A 12,457-nucleotide genomic window follows, 5' to 3' on the forward strand; every position below is an offset into this window, starting at 1 on the left:
AACGTCCCTACATTTTACTAAGAAAGAGGTTGACATGGTGTTTTTTTCACAGCCTTCATCTGAGGTAACGGCAGATATTAGTTTTCTTGACATGGTTCAGTAATTTTGGCACCTCACTCCTTTCAGATCGAGTTAAACATGCTTTTAAATAGATGGATGTGGCCTATTAATAGACCTCATTTCCTTACTAAGGACTTCAAATGAAATTAAGTACTCTCTCCAATGTTAAAAGGGTCTCAGATATTTTCACAAGTTCACATATTCAAAAAGAAAGCAAAGTCTGATCGTACACTCCAGAGATAAAGTCTTTGAGAAGATTACCAAGTGATGGTTTATATTCTGTGACCTCTTTACTAGTAACACATGTTCAAGAGGAAATTGGGAGTGATTTCCGACTTCTCTCCTGTGTCAATTTCCTCACTCTTTTCTCTCCTTTACACATGGGCACCTTTAAGCGGTGTAAATTGCATTTTCCTCCACCCTCTTCTCAATTTAGATTCTCTCTTTCTTGATGAGATTTTATCTCTTTGGCTCATACTAAATAATCCTTCGGTTACATTTTACACCAATTCCTTCATTCATTACCACTTGATAAGTTAGCATACTCATGTGTTATTATTTTTAACAGGTTCACATTAATGTGTTAAGTATCCGTATTGTATCCCAAAAATTAAATTAAAGAAACAAAATTTATTCCCTAGTATCTTCCTGCTTCTCACTGATATCTATTTAGCTCTGAAAAAAGAAAGCAAAATATATAGAAGTCTTAACTAATACTACTATGGATATTCCTTATGGCTTTTTTCCTTCACATTTCTATTTAACTGATATAATATACTCTAACTTTAACATCAAAATGACCAGTTTCTAGTAACACAGTTATATGTGTGCTTAGTGATAAATCTATTTCTCTTACAGGTCTTTCTCTGAAATTTTGGGAAGGTTCTTCTATTAAATATAAGTATATGATAGAGTGTAGAAGAAAGTAAGTAATACTTTGTGATCTGAACAAAGGGGGAAAAAAACTGCCTGAAATTTGTAAGAACTGACAGTGTTTTCGATGATATTTTCCTTTTCATTAAAAAGCAGCAAATATCTTTTGATGCCGACTCGCTCAACTCGAAAGGACATCAACGATCTAATAACAAACGCGCGCCACAGCAACAAACTCATTTCTAACCCATGACAACCAAAACCTAGGAAGTTTTTAAAAGAACGTGATTGTCGTCAGGAGGCATCGGGTCCCCGGGTGCAGCGCCCAGCTCTGGCTGCCCTCACAGCCACGGCCGAGGGGCCCGGGCAGCGCGGCTCCAACCAAGCCTGGTGGGCACAGACAAGCAAGAGAGTGAATTCTGCATACTGCACAACTCATCGCTCAGTTCAGGGCAGTCAGATTGCATCTGGGATCAACCAATTGTGCTTCATGAAACCGTCAGCCCGCATCTGTGTCTGGCTGTTTTCTCCTGTCCGGCTGTAAACAAGGCCGGCTCCGGGGTCTTCGCCCTCCTTCACGTGCGCGGTGGACCCCGCAGTCAGACCCGCTCAGCAGCCTCAGAGCCAAAGTTAAAGTTCCTTCTTCCAGACAGTGGTTCCAGGGCGTACCGGGGAGTCATGGGAAGAAGCAACTTTGGAATGACAGACTCAGGGTCCCTTTTCAGAGATGCATACCTTAGATTCCTACGCAGCCTGGCGTGGCATGTCTCTTCCACGAAATTAATTTAGGTGTTCCTAACATGAGCCACTGTTGTTGTTTTTTCGGCCAACTAGCTCAGTAGCGTCATCATGATGGGGAGGAGGGGTGGTGGTGATTGTTTTTGTTGTTTCACTGCTCTGGGGCTTTGCTTGGATCAGCCACAAAAAAAAAAAAAAGGCACAGATAGAAATACTGTCAATCTGGTCCACCTCCAGGAACCCAGTCATGCCTGAATTGCTGCGAGGAGTGTAATGATGGTAAACAGGAACAGGTATGTTGGCTTCTGTTCTCACCCACTTCGGCCATCATGTTGCCTTTACAATAAAGCAAAATACGGTTCTGAAGCAACATCATGTCAATAATAAAAGGTAGGGGTGCCATGGAAGCCATCTTCCTTGGCAAGTGACATAAAGGTAACATTTAGTGTCCACGATATTGAATTCTCCTAGCCAGCTGGTGTGTCCCTGTTAAGAGTTTCATTTATTCGGCTTGAGCTGGAACTCTTTTTGTTCTCCCAGTCTATTACTTTGTCGATTTAAGGGATAACAGCCAAAGTGAAACAGCTTGCAATTTGCACCTGTCTGCTCTAAGCATTCCATGTTAGATTACGTGGGGAGCACACTCTTCACTGCTAATGAGAATAAGACTGGGTAGGGCTGAATGCAATTTTATTGGGGGGGCTTATAGGGTATTATAGTGTTTTTTCTTCTGTAAATGATCTGATAAGGACCTCTGCATTTTCATCTTTTAGAGTTCCCAGAGTAGAAGAATAACACTCAAAAAATATAAAGTTGCATATTCTTTTTAAAAAAATTAAAGGTCATTTAACTACGAACTGAATTAATATTCAGCCTGAGTTGCCTCAGATGAGAAAGAAAACATTTCAATGCTAAATGATTTCCAAGTTGTTGTAAGATAAAACACCTATACAGACCTTTAATTTGTAAAACTGGCCATGAAAAAAAAAAAGTAGATAAAAACTTTTTAGATATGTTTCAGAAATGGGACTAGCTTTGGAAAAAAATGTCAAGTGCTTGAAAGTCAACCAAAGTCCTCTGCTTATATTGCCTTTGAAAATTTAAGAACTGAATCGAAAATAAAACTTCAAGTGATTGACTTCCATATCATACATAGATATAGATATATTTATCTAAATCATTATCATGTGAATCACAGATTAAATTTCCAGCAAATGCAAAAATGTCAGCACATATGATTCTCTCCAACCTTTTCTAGAAGTTCTGTGCATCCCCCTCAGTTTTGATTCCTTTGAGGCATTATATCAGTGGGCTGTCATCTATGTTTCAAGAATTTAAATTAAGCTCATTGCAATGAAAGAACTTTAGTTATGGCTTATAGCATTTTCCCAAACCTTATGTATTTTTTTAAAAAATCATCATAATAATGTTTGAATAATTTGGCAAAACATCCTTGAAGATGATCCAAAATTTACTAATTATATTTATATATCTTCTGTTAATCAAAGGGCCCATTGTACATTTGGATTCCACAAATTTCTCACATTGGCACTTCCTGTTGAAATAATCATGACGGGTTAAGTGAAGTTGAGGTGTTCACAGACGTGGTCTCGCTGGTAATTACTCTAGTTTAATATGATTGTTGGCCCGCACCTCGCCTGACAGAGAACCTTCCAACTTGTCAGTGATGGACCCTTTCAGCACAGCTTCAGGAGCTCCGCCAGCCACTGCTGAGTCTGGTTAGGTCAAAGGGTTGAGCCATGTGTAATTCAGAACAGAGGAGGTCCCACGGTCACTCCACAAAAACAATTACACTACTTATTTCACTCTAGCCCTTGCCCAAAACTCACAGGCCTCACAGTTTCAGTGCAGTCAATCTAATTCTGCCCCTGGGCGATAAGCCACATGAAAATATGTGGTGCTGTGTTTATAAATCTAATCAAAAATAGAACAGTGGACAGGCACAGTGAAGCCCTACTATGGATTATGGGAATCCTTGGAAATTCTGAAGGCACTTTTGTTAAACTTCTAGAGACTCTTGCTATTACATTGTCTGCTACACTCGTTGATCATCCTCTTTATTCGTAAGTGCTGCAAAAGAGACTACATTTCTGCTCACTTCTGGACTTTCCCTCCACAGATAATATTATGAAAAATAAAGCTTAAAAGGCTGTTTTTAAAGGCAAAAATAAAAATCAAAGAAGGGGCTACTGTTTTATCAATCTTACCTGTCTATCCATGTTTCCGGCTCCTTGCCCTTGGCAATGCACAGATTTAAGTCAAGTTCCTCTAAAAAAGAAAAATATTTGAAAACTAGAATAAATTGGTCCCATTTTAAGACATATTAAGCAATTTGGAGTAGCAGAGATAGAGCTATGATGCTTCTTAATGGTCCCCCAAAATCTCAGTATAAAGTCAATAGGATTTGATTTGGTGCCTTTTTTAAAAAATTTTTTAAACTTTATTGAAGTATAGTTGATTTACAATGTCATGTTAGTTTCCAGTGTACAGCACAGTGATTCAATTATACATATACATATTCTTTTTCAAATTCTTTTCTCTTATAGGTTATTACAAAACATTGAGTATAGTTCGTCATGCTGTACAGATGGTAACTTGTTTTCATTGTTGTTGTTCTTGTTTGCTTAGCCAGACTCCTAATAAACTGAGAGCTGGCAAATAGTCACAAGATGTTTTACAAAAGTAATCTGTAAGGAAAATTCAAACTTCATCTAGACAGCCTATACTTCCTGTTTTTATGCTTAAAATGTGGCCAGTACAGACTGCACTGAAGTTTATGATGAAAACTTGCTGTCACATGCTTTTGGTAGCTTTTATATTTCTCTTTTTAAAAATTAGAATCTGGTTCTGCGACTGTCATAGTAGATAATATCTGATAAAGTCAATGGTAGATATGTGTACTTAGGTACCAAGCAGATTAAATCCTGAGAACATTATCCAGCAAAGATATGGAACACACACACTTCACAAAAGGAAATGTGTTTGTAACACTCATAAAACTCCTAGAGTCATGCAATAAATTATCAAATTCAATCTGTAAGCTATTCCATTTGATATTATTTCAATTGATAAAAATACTACACTAGAATACAATCAGGGGCCAGATGATTATAATAAATGGGAAATGAGTGATAGTCCCAGCATTTATTAGATTACTGTAAATAGTCACCAAAAGAGCCTTTTAAACTTGGAATTTGCCCTTTTGAAATGGTTATCAGTATTTGGCAGTAAAACAAAGTACATCATGTATGAATGATATATATGACATATTTTTTTCATTCAGAGGTCTCAGTCATAGTTTTAAAAAGTCACTCCACAAAGGGTAAGTGAGCTCTTACATGGCAATCAATGTTGCAAAAGGAAAGATTTCAGTCCTTTTAGTATTAACTTTAAAACTCATTTTTATGTAAGAGTGACATGAAAGATGCAAAAGGTATATCGATTACTTCCTAAAATAAGGGAAATACATGTAAAATTATTTAAAAGAAAAAGCTGACATCAAAATGAGAAAATTTTAGTCAAGTAACAGAAATTGAAGTTCAACTTGCTTGTTTTTTCCATGACACAGTGACTGAGGAGGAATTTAAAAACATCTATTACTGGGAATTAACGTGAAGTGGAAATCTGTTTTCTTTTGTTTCCTTGAATTTGGTAGCAATCTAACAGTTAATATTTGTCTTTAAAATGTTTGTAATTTGTAAAGTTGGTCATGTTTTTCTCTTCATAAATTTATTTGGAGACATAGAATTCAAAACATGCAAGCCAAGAAGCACAGGTTGGTTCTATTCACATCAATATAGTGCTCAGGAGACTTCCAAATGAGGCAGACCACTTCTCTCCCTTCACAGAAGGCTGCATTTTAAACATCTTTCTGCACCAATATTCAGAATGCAATACTGGTACAGTAAGACTGAGTACAGGTGTGAAGTAAGCTCATGATCCCTTCATTTTCTCATAGAAAGCATGTAGTTGAATCTAGAAAATACTTTGATAGAACCAAGTGGTGTATCATTTTAAAAGCAGGTTATCACTAGAGAAGTAAAACTGAGTATTCCTTGGTCTCATGAGTAAAAGGTGTGGCAGAAGTTCCCTCCCTGCTTGGAATCTCTGGGAGCTTAGATCAAGTATCATTTGCAATAACGAATGTCACTCTCCAAGGCTCCATGAGCTGGAATTTGGGGTTTGTAGTCATATGCCTTACAACTGAGAGACAGCCTGTCAAACAGAGGTAATAAAGAATAATCGATGAAAGTGGAGTGTTAAAGTCCCCTACTATGATTGTGTTACTGTCGATTTCCCCTTCTATGGCTGTTAGCTTTTGCCTTATGTATTGAGGTGCTCCTATGTGGGGTGCATAAATATTTACAATTGTCATATCTTCTTCTTGGATTGATCCCTTGATCATTATGTACTGTCCTTCCTTGTCTCTTGTAATAGTCTTTATTTTAAAGTCTATTTTGTCTGATATGAGAATTGCTACTCCAGCCTCCTTTTGATTTACGTTTGCATGGAATATCTTTTTCCATCCTCTCACTTTCAGTCTGTATGTGTCCCTAGGTCTGAAGTGGGTCTTGTAGATAGCATATATACAGGTCTTGTTTTTGTATCCATTCAGCCAGTCTATGTCTTTTGGTTGGAGCATTTAATCCAATTATATTTAAGGTAATTATCAATATGTATATTCCTATTGCCATTTTCTTAATTGTTTTGGGTTTGTTACTGTAGGTCTTTGCCTTCTCTTGTGTTTCCTGCCTAGAAAATTTCCTTTAGCATTTGTTGTAAAGCTGGCTTGGTGGTGCTGAATCCTCTTAGCTTTTGCTTGTCTGTAAAGGTTTTAATTTCTCCGTCAAATCTAAATGAGATCCTTGCTGGGTAGAGTAATCTTGGTTGTAGGTTTTTCCCTTTCATCACTTTAAATATGTCCTGCCACTCCCTTCTGGCTCTCAGAGTTTCTGCTGAAAGATCAGCTGTTAACCTTATGGGGATTCCCTTGTGTGTTTTTTGTTGTTTTTCCTGTGCTGCTTTTAATACTTTTTCTTTGTATTTAATTTTGTGTGTGTGTGTGTGGTAAGTGGGCCTCTCACTGTTGTGGCCTCTCCCGTTGTGGAGCACAGGCTCTGAATGCGCAGGCTCAACAGCCATGGCTCACGGGCCCAGCCGCTCCGCGGCATGTGGGATCTTCCCAGACCGGGGCACGAACCCGTGTCCCCTGCATCAGCAGGCGGACTCTCAACCGCTGCGCCACCAGGGAAGCCCCTGTATTTAATTTTTGATACTTTGCACAACAAAGGAAACCATAAACAAGATGAAAAGACAGCCCTCAGAATGGGAGAAAATATTTGCAAATGAAGCAACTGACAAAGGATTAACCTCCAAAATTTACAAGCAGCTCATGCAACTCAATATCGAAAAAACAAACAACCCAATCCAAAAATGGGCAGAAGACCTAAATAGACATTTCTCCAAAGAAGATATACAGATAGCCAACAAACACATGAAAGAATACTCAACATCACTAATCATTAGAGAAAGCCAAATCAAAAATACAATGAGGTATTACCTCACACCAGTCAGAATGGCCATCGTCAAAAATCTACAAACAATAAATGCAGGAGAGGGTGTGGAGAAAAGGGAACCCTCTTGCACTGTTGGTGGGAATGTAAATTGATACAGCCACTATGGAGAACAGTATGGAGGTTCCTTAAAAAACTAAAAATAGAACTACCATACCACCCAGCAATCCCACTACTGGGCATATAACCTGAGAAAACCGTTAATTCAAAAAGAGTTATGTATCACAATGTTCATTGCAGCTCTATTTACAATATCCAGGACATGGAAGCAACCTAAGTGTCCATCAACAGATGAATGGATAAAGAAGATGTGGCACATATATACAATGGAATATTACTCAGCCATAAAAAGAAATGAAATTGAGTTATTTTAGGGAGGTGGATGGACCTAGAGTCTGTCATACAGAGTGAAGTAAGTCAGAAAGAGAAAAACAAATACCGTATGCTAACACATATATTTGCAATCTAAATTTTTTTAAAAAACTGGTTCTGAAGAACCTAGGGGCAGGACAGGAATAAAGACGCAGATGTAGAGAATGGACTTGAGGATGCGGGGAAGGGGACAGGTAAGCTGGGACGAAGTGAGAGAGTGGCATGGACATATATGCACTACCAAATGTAAAATAGATGGCTAGTGGGAAGCAACTGCATAGCCCAGGGAGATCAGCTCGGTGCTTTGTGACCACCTAGAGGGGTGGCATAGGGAGGGTGGGAGGGAGACGCAAGAGGGAGGAGATATGGGGATATATGTATAGGTATAGCTGATTCACTTTGTTATAAAGCAGAAACTAACACACCATTGTAAAGCAATTATACTCCAGTAAAGATGTTAAAAAAAAAAAAAAGAATAATCGAGCCACCGTGAGCTGTAGAAGAATCAGAGAGCATGTGACCTGGCTGTAGGGCATAAAAAGACGTGGGCAATATATTGATTCTGGCCTAAACATTGATACCTGAATGTGTGTTCCCAGTGCAATTCCTGGGAATTTAATTTGAAGGCCTCCAAAGTAGGAAAGAACTGCTAAAAAGTAAAATATGACCCAATTACTAAAAGTTGCGACAAGTAGATGAAGAAAATAGGTGTGAGGCCAGTGCCAGTGGCCAGATCAGTGAGAAGGACACACGGACAGCAGAGTGAAGTCTGAGGAGTGGGCAGGATTAGGAGTCAAATAGGAAAAGATGGACTGAGAAGAGCTATGAGCACAGAGGGGCGATGAAAATGAGAATGATAAGTTCAGAGAACAATGGGTAGAATCTGTCAGCAAATCATAATTTCAATAAATTAGTGCTTTATGAACAGCCACCACACCCCTAAAAACTATCACTTGTATAACTCGCAAAAGATGGAGCCAATCAGAAAACTGATATATTTGCCAAACTATCTGTATGACCTATATTGTCAAGAAAGCCCAAAGTAGCATTCTTTCATTAGAAAAGAAAAAAGAAAGAAAAGAAAAATAACAGTTATAAACACTATCAATTTATCAAGCCAAACCTTGTTTTTGGCTTTTCAGGAACATTTGACTTAATGAACTAATGAGCACCATTATGGAATTTTCACTCTGGCTACAAATTTGGACCACGGAGTAGCATGTTTATTGAAATTCAAGCAGCCTACAACAGGAATCACGTTTTAAAAGCTGGCCTCAAACTTGCAAGCAGGTTGATAACTGCAATATAACCTGCTTGCAAGTAACCCGTTGACCATATCCTCTTGGGCCCAGGTTAATAATCACTAAAAATCTAATTTGTACAGTCACTTTTTTTTTTTTGGTTTGTTTTAAGGCTGATCTTAAAATGGCTTTCACTGAAATTGTTGACCTTGTATTGCAAATTAAATCCTGGCATTGCCAAATCTCTGACAACTGGTTCATTGCTTCCAGAGAAGGGAATTAGCATGGCTACAGCTGTCATTCCATTGCATTTTTCTTCTCAAGCAGACCAGCAAGGGCAAAAATGGTGTTAGACAGAGGTCGCAAGCCAGATTCTGTCTGCAAACATGTTTTGTTTGACCTCCACAGTAATTTAAAACATATTGAGCCAATATTTTAAAATAAGAAAATTGCAGTCAAAATCCGACTTCTGGCTTCTCTTGGAAAATTAAAAAATTCGGCAACATCGGTGGTGCGTGGTGGCAGCATGCTCTTTAGGCAGTGTTATTAGTGTCTAGGGTCCCCACTCTCCCTGTTGCAGACCACAAACCAAAATGTAAGCTCCATAAAGGCGAGTCTTGTTGACTTCATTGCTGCATCCTCAGAGCTTAGAATAGAGCCTGGCAAGTGATGGGTGCTTGGCAAATATTTAATGTTGAAGGAAATGGTCTCAGGAGCAGACAGGTAACTTTAATGGGTGACTTTTTAAAACAGTAGACAGTGCCAAGGAACTGTCACAACATGCCTCAATCTAAAAAAAAAAAAAAAAAAAAAAAAAGTGCAGGTCAAATAAATTCTGCCAGTCCTCGGGCAGAGAGAGAGACAGAGTATTCACATATCATTCTGCTTGCTCGGCTGTTTTTCTTATGAAGAAATATTTCTCTGTATCCCTGCCACTCTCAAAAGTAAAGCTACAAGTGTCAAGGAAAATGATAGTGATCACAGACCCAGCACACTTCACTCATTTATATTTCTTGCCTGGCCTCTACAGACATCTGAATTTGACACCTCTGGGAGAGAGATGAGAGTAGGCTGACACCCGTAATAACAAACTGGTCTACTAGTACTCCTCTCTCATTCTGCCCAGTAGTTTTCTGTACTACAATCTAAATCTATATTAGAGCATAAATTAAAAGGGGACTATAAAACCTACCTGGGAAAGTCACTAGTTAAACCTAACACACTATCACTTAAATAAAGAGTCAGAATAACACTGTGGAATAAACTTGTGTTTACAGCTAGAAAGACACTGGTGCAAATCTCTTGCACATGCGGAAGTTTCTTAACCTCTAAAAGTCTCCAATTTCTCTGCATAATAGTTGAGAAAATTTAAAAATTATATATGCCAGACTTCCAGCTTCCACTTAAGGTATAGAAAGCTGGAAAGGGTGTTGTTGCCAAACATAAAGAAAAAATAACATCCTGAATGTCTGCAAATTTACAACTTTTATGAAACCCACCAGGGAGCTGAAGTCACAGCGTAACCAACTAATCCAAAATCTAAGGAAAGAGCAATGCCTCTAAGGAGTAACAGGCTGCAAACACTTGCTTACTGGAGCAGACATGGAACCCTTTAGAAGCCAGTAAGGAGAATTCAGCTAAAAATTTTTAACAAATTTCTGAAATTGTTAACCAGGTCTGAATGTGACCTAGTGTGAGAATATAGAACTTGTGGGATCTTCAGACACAAGGGTAATTCACAAATGTTCACAGGCTCTTCTCCATGGACCTCCTGGGTTCTCAGGAGAAAACTGGGTGCAAGGTGAGAGTTCAGAGCAGTGATTCTAATTAGAGGGCAATTATACCTCCAAGAGGATATCTGGAAAAGTCTGGAGACATTTTTTATTTCCATACCTGGAAGGACGCTACTGGTGCCCAGTAGTTAGAGACCAGGAGCACTACTAAGCATTTTGCAATACATAGAATAACTCACTACAACAAAGAACTATCCAATCCAAAATGTCAATAAAGCTGCCGTTGAGAATCAGAGAAAACCTCTCTTGTGATGGAACAGAGCCACTGTAGAAAAATGCAAAGGCCCACCTGGATACTCCACCTTTATCTCCCTTCAGAAACAAAAGCCTTCATTTTCTGGAGAATGTCAGTAAACCCTGTTGTCCCCAGCCAAGGTTAAGATCCGTTGCAGCTGAGAGAAGAGAACAGAAAAATACCCTCTAGCCCTGGATTGGGGCAAGAAAACATCCTGGACCAAACTCTTAAAAGTCTCCTACCTAAGAAAGAGGGGCAGGATCTGAGATGACCCCATCCTTGGGGCACAGAGACACAGCTCCTTCCTGAGAAGAACACCTGCTCAGCTTACCATGAGGCTACCAGGCACTGAGCAGCAAGTAACATCAGTGTACAGCTGAGAGAGGGGAGACTATGGAGACTGATGCTCCCTCAAGTGCAGTCACAATGGAAAAACTTAAACTTGAGGCTTGAGCAGACATTGAGGAACCCTCTCTGAAAACCAGCCATCATTTTAAGCACAAGTTAAAACTAAGACTAAGAAAAGGAGCTAAGTCTGTGGTACACTGATGATAACCCTAAGCCTAATCAAGCCCAGTTCAAGTACTCACGAGACAGATCAACCTCCCACATGGAAAGACTAACAAAATAAAAGATATGCCATTTCTGGGTGTGAATAATATCTACTTCAGTCTCTACTGTTCTACCCTAGATAACCAGCTTTCAAACACTGTTAGGTGACAAGTGGAAAAACAAAGAAAAACAAAACATCATGCCAAGAGACAAAGAGATCAAAAGAAGCCAACTTGGATCTGACCCAGATGTCAGAACTACCAGAGAGAGAATTTTAAATAATATAACTAGATAAAGTGACGTACGTCATCAAGATGGCAACATAGGTGATTCCTGACTTCAGTTCCCCTTTACAAGAAGATAGCAACTATCCGTGGACCAGACACCACCGTGAAAATCCCAAAACCCAGAGGGTGAGGCTGAAATATACCCCTGGACAACAGAGATCCAGAAGGACAGCATTACAAAGACAAGAGGAGCGGTTTCACTGACTGCATCAACCCTCCTCCAGGCCGACACAATGCTTAACCGAGGGCTCCCCTGGGCCTACAGTTTCCCCAGTATGAAAAAGAGAACCCAAGGTGGATATTCAGCTTCCCCAGCATTGAGGGATATTTGCTGGGAGACTCACTTGGGTCTGACCTCATAGGAATCACTGGGGGAACCTTTGGAGCTCAGCCACTGGGAATCAAATAGAGATGGAGAAGGTGTCAGAGCTTATAGCAACTACTGCTCAGATCTTGTTGATCTTGTTGACACCAGGTTCCTGCTCACCACAGTGTCCAAGAAGAGAGCCCAGCTAGTAGCTCTGCCCATCTTCAGAGCCAAGCTGGTGGCCCCATGTGGGCAGAAATCTCAGTTGACGGTTCTGTCTGTTCAAATCCCAAGCCAAAGAGCTAAGTGTCCATGGAGCACATCTTATGACCCACCAAGCAAGAGTACAAACTTACAGTCCCACCCAACTGCCGAGCATAACCTCCAGTCCTGCCCCATCAGGAA

The 12,457-nt window shown here is 39.5% G+C and overlaps 1 pseudogene; it reads right to left on the minus strand.

The window, feature by feature from the left end:
- The window catches only part of LOC132497421 (orofacial cleft 1 candidate gene 1 protein-like), a 54,095-nt pseudogene that overhangs the window by 23,293 nt on the left and 18,345 nt on the right, over positions 1-12,457 (minus strand).

Source organism: Mesoplodon densirostris, chromosome 10, assembly GCF_025265405.1.
Source record: "Mesoplodon densirostris isolate mMesDen1 chromosome 10, mMesDen1 primary haplotype, whole genome shotgun sequence".
NCBI classification, from domain to species: domain Eukaryota; kingdom Metazoa; phylum Chordata; class Mammalia; order Artiodactyla; family Ziphiidae; genus Mesoplodon; species Mesoplodon densirostris.